The sequence below is a fragment of the Capricornis sumatraensis genome, chromosome 23 (assembly GCF_032405125.1).
Source record: "Capricornis sumatraensis isolate serow.1 chromosome 23, serow.2, whole genome shotgun sequence".
NCBI classification, from domain to species: Eukaryota; Metazoa; Chordata; class Mammalia; order Artiodactyla; family Bovidae; genus Capricornis; species Capricornis sumatraensis.
Window position 1 is genome coordinate 44,448,269 of NC_091091.1, and position 13,372 is coordinate 44,461,640.

The 13,372-nt window shown below is 42.4% G+C and overlaps 1 protein-coding gene across 1 annotated transcript in view; it reads left to right on the plus strand.

The window, feature by feature from the left end:
* Positions 1 to 736: 736 nt before the first annotated feature.
* ZRANB1 (zinc finger RANBP2-type containing 1) overlaps positions 737 to 13,372 on the plus strand; it is a 71,226-nt gene continuing 58,590 nt past the window's right edge. The window contains exon 1 of the mRNA XM_068961269.1: positions 737 to 787. The gene's annotated coding sequence lies outside the window, so the exon portion shown is untranslated. The remainder of the gene's footprint in view (positions 788 to 13,372) is intronic.

Genomic DNA, 13,372 nt, shown 5'->3' on the forward strand with positions numbered 1-13,372 from the left:
GTCACTAAGCAGTTCAGTTGGTGAGACGTGGGGGTTGACTTAAGACTTTTGACGCGTCAGTAGCACAGAGGCGACACGAGAAGTTAAGTAGCCAGGAGAATCCCTCCTGATCGCCCCGTCCGCGTCTCCGTATCCCGCACGGTCGCCTCTCTGCGTCCCCCTCACGTCGCCGAGTTTCCGCAGCCCCGGCCTCCGCAAAGTGGGCGGGGTTTGGGGGGGGCTGGCGCGCGGTGCTGCCTCACAATCGGGGCCGGCGCCTGCGTGACGTCAGCTCTCCACCGCCCGCCTCCAGCGCCTGGAAAGAGGCAGCCGCCCATTGGCTACGCCGCTGGCGGCCTCGGGGCCAATGACAGGGCGACGAGCTGCGGGGTCCGGACTTGACGTTGTGCGGCTACCCGCAGGGTTTATTTGGCTCCGGGGCCTCTCACCGCCGCCATTAGGAGCCCGCTGCGTCCGAGGCAGCCCCCCCTCCTGGCTCCCCCCTCCCCTCGGCGTCCCTCCGCCTCCGCGCCTGCTCTCCGCTCCTCTGCCCCCGCCTCCGGCAGTGGGAGCCGCGCGCGGGCCTGCGGAGACCATGTCCTGACTGTGGGGAGAGGGCGGAGGCGGCAGCAGCGGGGCGGGCGGAGGCGCGGAGGGAGGCGGAGAGGGGCCGGGCTCGGCTCGTCGCCGCGGGCTGCTCGGGGGGGAGTCGCCGCCGCCGCCGCCGCTGCCGCCGCCGCCGCGGCTGCCGGGCGCCGAGCGTCGGACGGGGAGGAGGAGCAGGAGCTGGAGGAGGAGCCGCCGCCAGGTAACTGGGGCCCCCCGGGGACGGCGCCCTGTCTCAGGCCCCTGGCGGCCCCGGCGCGCGGCCTGCCCGGCCCCTCGCTCCCTCACGGCACCCTGGTCGCCGGTCTCCCGGGCACCCCCCTCTGCGTCTTCCCCCACCCCACCCCCGGGGGCAGCGTCGCCGGCGAGGAGAGGGGAGGGGGGCACGGGCTGGCCTCGCCGCGCTTCCATCTTGGGCTTTCCTAGTGAGGGGACAGGCCCGGGGCTGTGGGAGGGTGTGGGTCCGCCCGGCTTGTTTACCGACCATCGGTCCGCCGCTGCTGGACGCGCTGCCTGCCCAGCCGCCTCTCTTCCGCCAGATTACGCCCCCCCCCCCCCCCCCAACTTCTTTTCCTGCCACCTACGGGCTGGTCTCTGCAATAGGGCCCTCAATACTTGGGTTCGTCGCCACAAGTTGGTACCGGTGCCCCCAAACTTGTATTTCAGCCCACCTCCCAACCCCCCCGGCGGCTTCCTCTCCGCCTCCCGCGGTGGCCTCCCGTTGTTTCCCTTTTTCTCAGAAAATAAAGGTGGGGGCCGACAGGGGTGGGCTGAGGGGCGGTGGGGGGCTGGTGAGGGGGAGAAGCTGGAACTAGTGGAAAGATTGGCCCTCTCGCTCGCAATAAACGATGGTTCCGTGCACACTTACCTTATTCCCTTGCCTGTGGCTTGGTGTGTGGGGTCATTCCACAGACAAAAGGACCATAATGAATACTTGCATGTTAAGCTCGAGGGGCCAGCAGTTGAGGTTCAGCCTGGAAGTTTGAGCCGACCCCACTTATCTTTGAGATAACCCCGGTGTTTGGAAATTCTTCTGGCAGAGAATTTGGTATTTCAGTCGATTGATTCCGTAACTCCGTAGACTTGTATCAGGTTAAACGCCGTCCCCTTCCACCCAAGTATTGTGGTCTGTGTGTTCCCCCTATGATCTGTTACGTTGTTGTCAATAAATTTAATGTACAAAAATGTTTTAGGGATACAGTTAATGAGAAATCTTTCGCTCTTAGAAACGTTATATAATGAGTGTTTTTTTTTTCCTGAGGTCTCTTTTTTTAGTTGACTTTATCACTTGTGCGACCTCAAGGGTACCCATGTTTTGATCAAGCATGGATGACTCAGTGTTCAAACCATAAGCCAGGGGAAACCATGAGGAATTTTGATCTTGGCTTCTGCCAGGGGCCTTAGGAAAATTATCTAAACTACGTTTGTGAAAAATTAAGCTGGACCTCTCCTCCTGGTTATTAGTATTATTAATTAAATGAGGCAATTATAAAGAAATTTAGAACCCTGCTTCCCTGTTTGATTTTTAGCTCTTGACAAGATATGCAGTCACCTTCTTATGCTAAAATTTCATAACATTGTTTTTATAGGGCTGTTAGTGGCACTGAGAGGACAGTAGTGGCATATTTTAATCTTTGGGGAGGATCCTGTTTGAATGTCATGAGGGATTTTAATTTCTGTTGTTGTTTCAACCCCTTTTATTAATGCTTGGGAGCACTGAGACACCCATTTATTTACTTTGGAAATGTGCTTGGGTTAGTATGATGAACTCTTGCACAGTATTTTAAAGCTTGTAACCTTGATTCAGTTCTGTACACTGATAAAGGTTTTGGCATATTACATTTAAAATCTGAGGGTTAGTATAGGTTTGGAACTCATGACCCAGGTGTAGGATATTTGAGGTAGATTGCCTCCTGTGTGTAATTGATACAGTGAGAGCTGTTCAGTGTGCTTTTATACTTAGCTTGGTTTTATAATAGGTGGAAACTTTAAACAAATGGGGATTGCAAAGGTAGACCTCTGTAGCTTTTTGTTTAACTTGGGTCAGTGTCAGTATTTGTGCACTGCTGCTCACTTCCCTCCTTCCCCCCAAATAAGCTCTTGTACCTGGACTTTGAGTACGTTTTTCTCCTGGTGATGTGTTTCACCTGGAGTATTTGTGCTTCACTAATGCTTTGAGTAAATAATATCTTACGCATGTTAACATTCACCTTCTCACATCGCAACATAAAAACTTCCAGAGACTCCCTGTTACATGCAAAGTAAGGTTTTAACTCCTTGGTGTGGTTTTCAGGTTTCTTTATAATCTGGCCCTGATCATTCTTCAATCTTAACTCTTATTTCTTGCCTTTGTGAATCTTTGGTTCCAGTCAAGCTAACTTGTTTGTTGTTCCTTTGAAGTTGCTCCTCTTGGCTTTTCTTTGTGCTTTTCTTTCTATTTGAAACCCTCTTCTTCTTTTGTTCATGGATATTCCCTTTATTCTGGCCTTGAGGAGCCTTCTTGACTTTTCAGCCCCGAGATCTAGTCTCACCTCTGCAGTGAGAGACTGTTTTCCTCTCTTTTTTTTCTCCTTTTTAGAATATGCTGGCCTGGATTTCAATTTATCTTTTTATTCTACTTCCCAATTAGATTTTTAAGATCTTTGAGGATTGGGTATGAACCCTAAGCCCTACATCTGTGCACCATATATTATGCTCTGAAAATATGGATACATGGTCTGACAAAGTGTTTCTGGTTTTAGAGATGTTCTAGAATATGAAGTTTGTACTTCTCTAAGTATTGGAGTTGCTGGAACTTTTGATTTATGAGGCAAAATACTGGAAACTATCAGTTCAGTAGTATTTGACTCTTTGCGACCCCATGGACTGCAGCATGCCAGGGAAGTCTGGCGTGCTGCAGTCCATTGGAAACTATGACAATCTGTAAAAAAATTTTTTTTGCCAGTATGTTTATATCTAAGGGTCTCAGTGGTTTAAAAAAAAAAAAAAATACCTGCCTGCCAAGCAGGAGATGCAAGTTCTATCCCTGGGTTGGGACGATCCCCTGGAGAAGACAACCCACATCAGTATTCTTGCCTGGAGAATCCCATGGACAGAGGAGCCTGGTGGCGGGCTACAGTCCATGGGGTCACCCAAAGTCAGACACGGTTTAGAAACTAAGCAACATTATCAGCGTAATTCTTTCTATAGAGGATGCTTAATATTTTGATAATGATCATTGTGTTATTCGAATAAAAATAAGTACTACAGGTCTGTGGTTTATTTCATCTTTGACTCTGGGCCAGTTACTTGGGTTTGAATTTGGCACCAGTGACATTAAGGGTTGGTCGTTCCATATTTGTACTGCTGTTGGTGTTTAGTTGCTAAGTCGTGTCCCACTTTTTGTGACCCCATGGACTGTAGTCTACCAGGCTTCTCTGTCCATGAGATTTCCCAGGCAAGAATGCTGGAGTGGATTGCCGTTTCCTTCTCCAGAGGATCTTCCCGATCCAGGGATTGAACCTGTGTCAGCTGCATCGCAGCGGATTCCTTACCACTGAGCCACCAGGGAAGTTGACAGGCAGCATCAGCATCCTGGGAGGGGACGCTCATCTGTCATCTCAGTTTGCGTCTTTCACCTCAGCTGTTGGCCGCATGTGTCACTGATCATGAGGCAGGTGAGGCTCAGGAGAGTGTGATTCACTGCTACCTGTCAACACTGTTGGAAGGAAAACACAAACAAACTGGTCCATAGTAGTTTTGTTTACCAAAGATAATACATGTAATTATGTGGTACATGGGTGGTTGCTGATGCAGTTGGAAAATAGGTGTGTGTGTTCGTGTTGTGTTGTGTGTGTGAGTGGGAGGCCTGATGGTTTGTGGATACCGAGTCTCCTAGCAGTAAATCATCTTGATTTATCCACTGCATCTGTATGGAAACTTGTGCTCTTCCTCCAGTTCATCCAAATACTTTTTTCCCCCTTAAAATTGATTGGTTTTTAGAAACTAGTTTACGTAAAAACTTCTTTTAACCTTCGGAAACCTTTTTAGCATATTTGAAGCTAAAATTAGTCTGTTAACTTTCCAGAAACACTAAGCATTTTTACTTAGTCTACTTGCATTTGTAAAAGGGACTTTCATAGAATTACATCAGTAATTTCACCACTTGAGAAGTCAGGATCAGCAAGCATTCTTTGCTCTCTGGTATTTTGGTTTGTCAGGAGTCATTAGTTGGAATTTTAAAATGGAGGTTGGTTAGGTAAATTGAAATAAAATTAATAATTTTTCAGGTGCCTAATGAACTTTTCGGTAATGAAAACACTTATTTCCTTTATTTTTATAGTTAATTTATTGAGGGCAGACTGCCCCACTCCCTCTCAAGCAACACAAGGCAATTTTGGTTTTTTATTTGGTATTGTTTGGCAAGTCAGATTTTTATGTGGATTGAATTTACATAAGTAAAAACTATTCAAATAGATAAAAGCATTGTTGGAAGTCAGTTGCACATCTCCAGGTGTTTCTTAATTTAAAAAAATATCAGCTTAGGGTATTTGCTGGCGGGTCCAGGATCGATCCCTGGTCAGGGAGCTAAAATCCTACATGCCTTGTGGCAAAAAAAATGAAAACATAAAACAGGCAGTGTTGTAACAAATTCAATAAAGACATCAACAATGGTCCAAATTTAAAAATCTTAAACAGCTTAAATAAACTTAGTTCATATAACTAAATAAGTTTAGTTCATGTAAAATTCACCCGTTTAAAGTATTCATTTCATTAGTTTTTAGTGTATTCACAAAGTTACATAACCATTACCACTATTCAGAACATCTCTTACCCTCCAAAGGGACCCTGTACTCATTTGCAGTCATCTCCCTTTGCCCCAGTTCCTGGCAACTGGAAATGTACTTTCTCTGTGGATTTGCCTGTTCTATGTAAATTGGTTGTTGTTCAGTCACGCAGTCGTGTCGTTCAGTTACTCAGTCATGTCTGACTCTTTGGAACCCCATGGACTGCAGCATGCCAGGTTTCCCTGTCAAAGAGTTTGCTCAGACTGAGTCGATGATACCATCTGACCATCTCATCCACTGTTGTTCCCTTCTCTTCTTACCCTCAGTCTTTCCCAGTATCAACCAGTCGGTTGTATCAGGTGGCCAAAGTATTGGAATATCAGCATCAGTCCTTCCTTCCAATGAATATTCAGGGTTGATTTCCTTTAGGATTAACTTGATTTGATCTCCTTGATGTACAAGGGGGCTCTCAAGAGTCTTCTCCAGCACCACAGTTTGAAAGCATCAATCTTTGGTGCTCAGCCTTTTCATGGGCCAACTCTTGTAAATGACTACTGGAAAAAACATAGCTTTGACTATACGGACCTTTGTCTGCAGAGTGATGTCTCTGATTTTTAATATGCTGTCTAGGTTTGTCATGGCTTTTCTTCCAAGGAGCAAAGGTCTTTTAATTTGGTGGCTGCAGTTGCTATCTGCAGTGATTTTAGAGCCCAAGAAAATAAAGTCTGTTACTGTTTTCCATTTTCTGCCCATTTATTTGCCATGAAGGAATCATACAATATGGTTGTCCCTCAGTATCCATGGGGGATTTGCTCCAGGATCCCCCTCAGATATCAAAATCCAGGGGTATCCAGTTCCTTTATATGAAATAACCAAGTATTTTAGGTTTGTCTAGGTCCATAGGTTTATGCACATCCTTCTTCACACTTTAAGTCATCTCTAGATTACTTATAAAGCCTAATATAATATAAATGCTATGTAAGTAGTTGTCAGTGTGTGTATATTCAAGTTTTGCTTTTTGGAACTTTCTGGGTATGACCTTTTGTATCTGGCTTTGTTCACTTAGCTTGATGTTTTAATGTTTATCCATGTTGTAGCATATATTAGTACTTCATTCCTTTTTATGGCTGAATAATGAATATTCCATATATGGGTGTAAATCACATTTTGTTTATATTTTTCTATTCTTTGAGGGACATTTAGGTTTTCTATGTTTTGGCTTTTATGAAATATGCTGCTATGAACATTGTGTACAAGCTTTTGTGGGGACATAAGTTTTCATTTTTCTTGGGAAAAATGAAAGAGTCGGACACGACTGATCGACTTCACTTCACTTCATGGTGACTCAGTGCTTAACGTTTGAGGGACTTGGTGACTGTTCTCTTCCCGCAGTGTATTATGAGGATTCCATTTCTCTACATGCTCATTACCACTTGTTGCCTTTTTTATTATAGCCATCTGAGTAAAGTGGTGTCTGTTTTTTACTTACATTTCTCTAATGGCTGATGGTATTGAGTATATTTTCACGTGCTTATCGGTCATTTGTGTAGTTTTAGAGAAATGTCTATTACAATCCTTTGCCCATTTTTCAGTTGGATTATTTGTCTTTTTATTGTTGGATTGTGAAAGTTCTTTATATATTCTGGATAGAAGTCAGATGATTTGCAAGTGGTTTGCAAATACTTTCTCTTATTCCTTAGGTTATCTCTTCACTTTCTCGGTGGTGTTCTTTGGAGTACAAAGATTTTAATTTTGATGTCCAGTTTATCTATTTTCTTTTGTCATTTATGCTTTTGGTGTTATCTCTAAGAAGCCATTATCTAATCCATGGTCAAGAAGATTTGCATTTCTTCTACAGAGTTTACAGTTTTTGCTCTTACATTTAGCTCTTTGATAATTTTGAGTTTTGTATATAGTGTGAGATAGAGATCCAACTTTACTCTTTTTGCAGATGGCTGTCTAGTAGTCCCAGCATCATTTGCTGAAATTCAGTTAGCTTTAGTAACATAATTATTCTCAACTAAAATTGATTACTGCAAGGCAGCATTCCCTGGGTGTCTGAAGAAATTATCCTGACGTTGCAGATGGAGAAATGGAGTTCTACTGAGGGTTGCAGCAGTATCCTTGAGATTGGAATTCTGAGGGCAAGACATCATTTCTGTAACTTTTAACAAGTCACTTTTAAATCCTTTTCTGATTGGGGTGGGTAATTAACTTCATTTTTTGGTATTTAATGACGGTAAAGTTTGTTTTTAAACGTGGGAATGATAGCAGTTTGCAAAACTTTGGTTAATCTTTGTTTGAAATACTATCCTTCGATATCAGTAGAATAGTGAATTGCTTTTTGTTGACTAAATGATCAGTGAGCGGCTGTTTTATAGCAAGCTCTGTTATAGAGACATTAAAATGAGTTTTTTTTTTTTTTTTTTTAACAGTTGATCATTCAAAACAAACCTTAATCCACTAAACAGAGTACTGTGAAGTGGTAAAGAAAGGACTGAATTAATTTAGCACAAGATTGTGGTTGCACCAAGAAGGGTTGCACAGGAGTGGACACAGTTCAGCTAGGCTTTGAAGAAGGTTTCTAGGTATGTGTATGTGTGTGTATGTACACATCTGTACACACATAGATATAAGCAGGATGGGAGAGCATTGTGTGCAGAAGCAGCCATGTATAATGAAGGGGTGGAGACGTGACAATTCCATGTCACATGTAAGGACCTGCAGAGGGTATAGTGTGGCTTAAGCGTGTGGTAGAGGTTGGAATATCGATCCTAACACCTGGCTGTGAGTGCCTTACTCTTCTCCAGTCCTTACTCCTCATTTTCCCTTAGAGCTAGTTTTTTTTTTTTTTTTTTTAAATCTTTAATTCTTACATGAGTTCCCAAACATGAACCCCCCTCCCACCTCCCTCCCCATCCGAGCTAGTATTGTCGAGGAGCTGGAAAATAGAAAGGAGAAATGATCCTCTCCAGTGTGGATCGTCTTTACAGGTAGGAAGAAGGAAGGGTTGCCTCTGTGTGGGGAGGGGATATGATGAGGCTGTATGTTGTGTTAAGTTTAAAATCTGTATTTACATTCTAGTATATAGAGAGAGCAAACAAGGGAAAAACAGAAGCAAACAACCAAGTACCCAAACCAAACCCAGGTGGTGATAAGCGCTCTGCCAGTAATGTAATGAAAGTAGGGTAATGTGGTGGAGAATGACATCAGTGTGGTGAGGGAAGATTTTTGAGGAGGTCATATTTAAATCTAGTTTTTGATGACAAGAGCTGGCCATGTGAAAATCTAGGGAGAGAGAATTCTAGGCGGAGGAGATTGCTCCTAGAAAACTCTCATGGAGAGACTGAGCTTGCTTGTAAAAGGAACAGAATGAAATCCACTTTTATGTAAAGATTTGCAAGAAAAACTGGGGAAATCTTAATTTTATTCTGAGTGAGTAGGGTTTAAGACCTTATGTGGTAACCTGGTTTACGTTCTTAAGGGATCCATCTGGCTTCTATGCGAGGATGGTGGCTAGAATAGAAGCACCAAGATTAGTGGGGAGGTTACATAGTAATCCACGTGGGAGTTGGTTGGTGGCTTGGAAGAGGGGCATGATAGGGTAATCTGGAGAAAAACTCAGATTTGGGGACTTGCTCTGGAGGTAGTGGCAATGCCTTGTGGTAGCCAGACACAGTGACTATGCAGTCAGTCCATCTTGTAATCTAATAGTCGCATTTCGTTCTGTGAAAATGTTTTTGTAACTCTGGAAGGCTGTGGTGTATTAGTTGGGAAAAATAGAAGTCAGAATTTGGGGTTTACTTCCTGAAGTTTGGGCAAGTTCCTAAACTGTGGGGAAGTTCATTTTACCTTTCCTGAAGCCACAGATTTATTGTCATAAAAATGAAGATACTTGTACCGCAGAGGGATTCTGTACCCTAGGGTTTGGAAAGTACCTGAGGGTTCTGAAGATGAAGTGAAATAATACAAATGTTCTGTGATCTGAAGCTTCATATAAAATCGAAGGTGTGTTAATCCAAACTGACATTTGTTCATATTATTTATAGGATGTAGAGCTTGAGATTATTGGTATTAGTAAAGACAGGTAAGACGACATAATTTTTTCAGGTGAAGAGCCTTGGGTCTTAAGGACTTGGCAAAATCCCCGACTCAGTAACAGGTGGAGAGGGACATGAACTCACATCTAAGAAGTGCAGTGCATTCTTCTCTAAAATATCGAGAGATGGAACTCATCTTCCCAAAGTAAAGTACAGTACATTTTCCCTTAATAATGCTTTGGTGAAAGGCAGTAGATCACTGAAGGAAAATACTGTCAGGTATTCTTGATGCACACATGTGTTTGTGTTTGTTAAGGATCTTTTATGTTCTTTTTAAGACTTTTAACTTTAGTGGGGTGTTGACATTTTTAAAGTTGCTGAATAGCAACACCAGATTTTTTTTTTTTTTTTAAACATTACTTTGCTGGAGATGTGAAGTATGAAGGTAGGAAGACCAGTTAAAATAATAAAATAGTTGAGAGAAATAATGAACTAAGACTTGGTGGTAGCGGTAGAAAGAACTGACAATTCTGGAGAAATATTTGGGATATAGGAGGCCACATTTTCTCTCATATAGAAGGACTGTTGTGTACCTGTTTCGTGGACTTCCCAGGTGGCTCAGTGGTAAAGACTCCGCTTGCCAATGCAGGAGACGAGATGCAGGTTTGATCCCTGGATTAGGAAGACTCCCTGGAGGAGAAAATGGTAACCCACTCCAGTACTCTTGCCTGGAAAATTCCACGGACAGAGGAGCCTGGTAGGCTATAGTCCACAGGGCCACAAAGAGTAGGACACGACTGAGCATGCACGCACCTGGACATATATAAATACAAATATATTTTCCCACCAGAACTGTCTGAAAGTAAATTGCAGGCTTGATACCCTTTAATCTCTAAATATTTCAGTGTGTATTGGCTTTCTCCTGTGTAACCACAATAGAGGTATCAAAGTCAGGAAATTACTAGTGTGATTTAATTCTTAAGAATAAGATTCTATAAATTTTACTTAAATTTTGCCAGTTGTTCTGTTAATGTTCTTTATAAAGACAAAAGAAAATCTGAGATCATGCGTTGCAGTCTATTGCCTTGTTTTTTATAAGCTCCTTTAATTGGAACGATAACATCCTTATTTTTCATGATACGTTTTTGAAGAATATAGGATTAGTAATTTTGTAGTTAGGGCTTCCCAAGTGGCACTAGTGGTAAAGAACCCGCCTGCCAATGCAGGAGACAGAAGAGATGCGGACATTTGATCCTTGGGTCAGGAAGATCCCCTGGAGAAGGGCGTGGTAATCCACTCCAGGATCCTTACCTGGAGAACCCTGTGGACAGAGGAGCTTGATGGGCCATAGGGTCACAAAGAATTGGACACGACTGAAGTGACTTAGCACACTCATGCAATTTTGTAGAAAGTCGCTTAATGCGGCATTTCTGATGTTTTCTCATGATTGTAGTCAGAGGATGTACTTTTTGGCAAGAATATCACACAGTTTTGTTCTTAGAACAATATAACAAAAGGCAAATGATGTTTTTCCCGGTGTGGTTAACTTTGATTATTTAGTTAAGGTGTCTGCTGGCTTTGTGACATAACAGTTATGATTTGGGGGAAATACTTAGAGACTACTTAAATATCCTGTTAATACTCAAGTTTTCACCTACTAGTTTTAATGTTCACTCGTGATCTTTTTTTTTTATTCTAGTGGGAAGATTGCCAAATGGTGAATTTTTAATCCAGTTAGTCCTTTTGCATTTATTTGATTTCTGTTGTAAGGAAGAGCTTTTCTTCTCCATTATTTATTTGTTAGTTTGGAGACTTACGGAGTTTTCTTTTAGTCAATACTTCAAAAATCTTTTCCTATTTTTGTGTGGGTGCTTGAGTTGATTCACATTTAGCTAGTGGGAGCCTTTCATGTTAATTTCAGTGTCTTTTAAAAATTTAAAATGTTGGGTGTGAGCATATTTCAAATTTCATTTTTTTTTTTTTGCAGTTCTGTTTATTCACATATCTTTGGCTGCACTGGGTCTTGGTTGCTTTGCGGGGCCGCTTTCAGGTTGCAGTGTGCAGGCTTCTTGTGGTGCTGGCTTCTCTTGCTGTGATGGGTCTCTAGGGCTGGTGGACTCAGAGTTGTGGCGCACGGGCTTAGTTGCTCTGAGGCATGTGCTCTCTTCCCAGACTTGGGATCGAACCCGTGTCTCCTGCATCGCAAAGTGGACTCTTAACCACAGGACCACCAGGGAAACCCATTTTATTTTTTAAAGCAGTTTTATTAATAAGTTCACACAAAAGCTACATAGTTTTTAAAACTTCCTGTTATTCTGAGGACTGTTTTTTTTTTTTTTTAAGAACATATTTCCTGGATATTAGTGACTAAAAACATTGTTAAGAAGTAGGTTTTTAAAACAGTCTTTATTTTTTAGAGCACTTTAGGTTCACTACAGAATTTAGCAGAAAGTAAAGTTTTTATACTCCTTACTCTGCACATGCATAACCTCTTTTACCATCAGCATCCTGCACCTGAGTGGTGCATTTCTTATGTTGATAAGTCTACTATGATGCATAATTACCAATCAGAGTACATAGCTTACATTAAGGTTCATTTTTGGTACGTACATTTTATGGGTTTTGACAAATGTATAATGACATGTATCCACCATTATAGTGTCATACAGAATAGTTCCATTGCCCTAGAAATCCTCCGTGTTCTGCCTGTTCATCCCTTCCTCTCACCATCCCCTGATCTTTTTTTTTAATCTCCATAGTTTTGCCTTTTCCAGAATGTTGTGTACTTGGAATCAAACAGAATATAGCCATTTCAGACTGGCTTCTTTCACTTAGTAATATGCTTTTACGCTTACTCCATGTTTTTTCATGGCTTGTTAGTTGATTTTTCTTTAGTGCTAAATATTTTCTTGTCTGGATGTACTACAGTTTATCCATTCACCTTCTGAACTTTGGTTGCTTCCAAGTTTTGGCAGTTATGAATAAAGCTGCTATAAACATCCATGTGCAGGATTTTGTATGGACCTATAATTTCAACTCCTTGGAGTAAATTCCAAGATGCACAATTGCTCGGTCATATGGTAAGAATAGCAAGAAGAGATAAGAAAGCCTTCTTCAGCGATCAGTGCAAAGAAATAGAGGGCAAGAACAGAATGGGAAAGACTAGAGATCTCTTCAAGAAAATTAGAGATACCAAGGGAACATTTCATGCAAAGATGGGCTCGATAAAGGACAGAAATGGTATGGACCTAACAGAAGCAGAAGATATTAAGAAGAGGTGGCAAGAATACACAGAAGAACTGTACAGAAAAGATCTTCATGACCCAGATAATCATGATGGTGTGATCACTCATCTAGAGCTAGACATCCTGGAATGTGAAGTCAAGTGGGCCTTAGAAAGCATCTCTACGAACAAAGCTAGTGGAGGTGATGGAATTCCAGTTGAGCTGTTTCAAATCCTGAAAGTGCAGCACTCAATATGCCAGCAAATTTGGAAAACTCAGCAGTGGTCATAGACTGGAAAAGGTCAGTTTTCACTCCAGTCCCAAGAAAGGCAATGCCAAAGGATGCTCAAACTACCACACAATTGCACTCATCTCACATGCTAGTAAAGTAATGCTCAAAATTCTCCAAGCCAGGCTTCAGCAATACGTGAACCATTAACTTCCTGATGTTCAAGCTGGTTTTAGAAAAGGCAGAGGAACCAGAGATCAAATTGCCAACATCTGCTGGATCATCGAAAAAGCAAGAGAGTTCCAGAAAAACATCTATTTCTGCTTTCTTGACTATGCCAAAGCCTTTGACTATGTGAATCACAATAAACTGTGGAAAACTCCGAAAGAGATGGGAATACCAGACCACCTGACCTGCCTCTTGAGAAATCTGTATGCAGGTCAGGAAGCAACAGTTAGAATTGGACATTGAACAACAGACTGGTTCCAAATAGGAAAAGGAGTACATCCAGTCTGTATATTGTCACCC